We start from the raw sequence: 3,966 nt of genomic DNA, 5'->3' as shown, positions 1-3,966 counted from the left end.
TATGTAGTATTACAATACTAATGTTGATGTGGTTACTGTTAACTAATGTGATACCTGTTCCAATGGTGACTAATAATCGTAATAACACAAATACTAGTGAAAGAATTAATGCAGTTACTAAGAAAACTACTACCACAGATTTAGAACAAATGGATAAGAGCATGTATTATCATGACAAATCAAATAGTGATTCATCATTAAATATATTTAGTAAACTCCTTTATCAATATGTAGACACGATGGACGTGAGTGACTGTTATGTCTGCATGAAATTACCTACTTCTGTCTCAGAAGGTGTGACATATCACCATCTTCTATTCACTTATGGTGTGTCTTGTAGTGGTGTAACTAGTTTGTTCTATGTTACTGGTAAATTGCAATAATTTTATTCTAATATAGATTTAGTATTTCCAGAAATCCCTATTAGAAGAAACATGAATCTGGTACTTAGTGGTAAAAATGCAGAATTAATGGGAGAAGTTTTCCTAACAACGAATCCCATAGATGTAACACATGCTCATAGAAATAATTTAAAGTGGATTTTGCGTGATGAAGAAAAAGAGTTTCTAAATTTAGTAGAAGAAAGAAGGCAGGATTTCCAAAAGAAAGCTATTGAGCAGAAGTCACATGTACTGCCATGGGCTACTTTGGAGGGAGACTAAATGAAAGGCGAGACTCATGCTGCAATGTCCCTAGACTTGTCAAAATTGGGGAAATTCTGTCTACATAGACTAAAAACAGAGTATAATAGCATTTTCATTGGTACTAGCGGATGTGAACATACCTACCTAATAATGGGGGGACAGGGCTAAAAGGGGGAACTGATCCTGTTTTCCCAGGTATATGTTATGTGTGTGGTAAAAATGCCTAATATAGGTTGCCTGCATGATGGTACGGAAATTGCTACCTTGGCATTGTCTTCCCAAAGGTATATCATAAACCTAAGAACAATGAAGTAGATGTAATAAAATAAGGACTAACAAGAAGCAAAAGAGCTAGATTTTCAGAAATAGAAGATGACATCTTTGGTGCACTGATACCGTCAGTTGGAGTCATATTGAACTCAAATAAGATATGTCAATTGTCCACAGTAGTTGATCGTTTATCAACAGATACTGCTGGAGGATACTTAATGATAAATACTGAAATGGTTCCAATCAGATCTATGGTTTTGCAAAATAGACTTGCCCTTGATATTTTATTGGCAAAAGAGAGTGGAGTCTGTGGCATGTTGAAAGTTCAACACTGTTTTACATATCTCCCAGACAAAAGTAAAGGTATTGAGGGATATATCAAGAATATTGCAAAGTTTCATAAAGATGTGACCCAACTGGAGGTTGACAGTGTTTGGGAAAGACTCAGTAAAAGTATTTCCACTATAGGCAGCTGGTTTTCCACGTTTGGGAGTAGCTTATTAGAAAAAAAATTAATACCTGTAATGTCAATAGCATTAGTCCTCTTGATGATAATAATGACAGATAAGTGTTATAAAGGAAGATTGAGAAGGGTATTATTTAATGAAATAAAGAATAAAAGGATGGGAAGAAAGAGAAAAAGGGAGAAAATTGAACTAGAGGAAATGAAAGAGAGTCTATATGGAAAATTGAAAGAAATGAATAGAAAAGAGAAAAATGAAGGGTGTATGGAATCTAATGTAGATGCCAAAAATAGATAAAGTTGGCACTTGGTAATGATGGGTATTTTATGATGGCTCTAAAATCCCTTCAGAGGGGGGATTGATGGAGCAAGGATTGAAGAAAACAAACTTGCTCGGAGCATTCCCTCATTAACAGTACTAATTATTAGAAATAGTAAAGAAAACTAAATTAATATACATGCACAACATTTACATATGGGAATAAGAGCTTTACACATGCTTACTTAATGAAAATAAAACACAACACAACTAAAACCCGCTTCAAACGGGAAAACGCTTCTGCGAATGTGCGAATTAGAACTACGTAGATAGTAACGTGACTAACCGGTTTTGAGAGGGAAAACTCAAACGCATGCACAGAAATTACTAACATTGGGTCTTGTGGTACCGCCTGCCTCGCATATACTTGCCTGAATTTAAAGAGAGCTGTCGCTGCTAATGCTTTTGCTAAACAAAGAAGAAAGTAACATGGATAGAGTAGAAGTGGGTGGTGAACAGTGAAAATCACGTATTTGAAAAATTAACATTTGTTTATGATTCCTTTACTAATAGTGTACGCTTGGGCCTTATGTGACACACAAGGAAAAACATGGCGTTGAAAATGGATGCAAGCTGAACATGCGCAGTGTAATAGTGATGTGACCTGATGACTGAGTCACTGACAGGCTGCCAAGAGCAAAGGACACCCGCCGATTGAAACTTCTTCCCGACTGTAGAACTGTATTGAATGTATTGTGAATAGTAACATTAAATATGTGGGAAAGGAAATGAGACAGAGTATTAAATAAGCTAAAGGGGATGGGTTTTGTTAGACAAAAGAGGTATTAAAATTAAACATGTCAGCATGAGGTGATGATAACTCCCCTGTCCCTGTCAAATCAGAGTTCGTATTTCACCAAGATTTGTAACTTTTGAGGGTGGGACATGCAGAAATGAAGACTATAACCATAGTGACTTAATTTTAAGAGATGTTATGTCATGTCATATATGCAAGCGCGAAGAGGCAAGCACGAGTGCAAGAGAGTGGCAAGAACTACTGCTGCTGAGGAAAGAGATAACAGACTGGGAAGATTCACTTGATTAGAGCGAAGATTCCGGAAGAATATCGAGCAAGGAGAGAGTGTAAGTGAGGGATGTGTCCCGGTGCGTCGGGTCTATAGAGAAGTTTAGTAAGTATTATTCTGTCCTGAGCCTGTCCTATAACCTTTGTCTCCTGCGTCTTAATCAGGAGACCATCACCTGCCCTTTTTGGCCAGAGAGTTGAGTTTCCATAATCACCTTTGGGTATTTATTATTCTGTCTTAAATTTGTATACCTTTTGCAAATCTATGTTTTATTATGCCTTCTGTCTCTTCATTTATTCACTCTTAATGCATTGATTTGTTGAATGAGTCTGTGAAATGAATGTACATTTTTAATGAATTTTCTTTCCCACGACACTTTTATGGTATTTGCACTGTGAATTTGTATTAATGAGCGTTCATTACTGAGATTTAGATAAATTTATTGAATCTTACCCAGAGTAGGTGGTTTATTTCATTAAGATCTGTAAGTTTAGTTAGTTAATTTGTTCACATCACCATCACCTACTCAACTAATGGTCCATCAAACAAAGGAAAGGAAGAGTGTTGATTTGTGAATATTAGTTAGACATTAAATAAAGATGTATCAGGAGTAAATTGAATTTGCAGTGAGTTAACTAATCGAGATCAAAGTGAATTACAAAACTTGACCCCCAGCAAAACAGCCAGGAAATCTGATTGTCGTATATGGTCTTATTAAAATGTTCAGTTGTTTTATGAGGTGTTTGTCCCTGGCTTTCCACTTGATCACCATAATAATAAACAAGATGAATATTAGAAAACCCAAACACTTTTACATATTGCACATCTGTTACATTTCTCACCAGCGACTCTAGGACACCATCACCATATGTAGCTTTTCGCCGTGTGTGTCCCTGTCAGAGAGGTGGCACTATACATGCCTCTTATGCTTTGCGAAAGTATTGGGGACGTTGCTCCTATGTACTTCACTAAAACATTTGCAGGTACTGTTTATTTGGAACCTGAGTGCATCATTAGTATTATTCAATCTGGTGCTCCAATTTGTTCATTGTTTACCGGTGCTGTTTCAACTGGAGCCTATTTGCCTCTGTCCTTATTTTTCCATGTTTCCATTCCTGGTTTGATGGTACAGCTGCTTGCAGTGTAGTGCTGTACATACCGAGACGACTGACACATGGAGGCCATGTTGGGCATGGCTCATGAGTATAAAAAGGAGCCTCGCCCTTGGTTGCGTGTTCTACATTC

The sequence above is a fragment of the Triturus cristatus genome, chromosome 7 (genome assembly GCF_964204655.1).
Source record: "Triturus cristatus chromosome 7, aTriCri1.1, whole genome shotgun sequence".
NCBI lineage: Eukaryota > Metazoa > Chordata > Amphibia > Caudata > Salamandridae > Triturus > Triturus cristatus.
Note: the sequence above shows the minus strand (reverse complement) of the source record.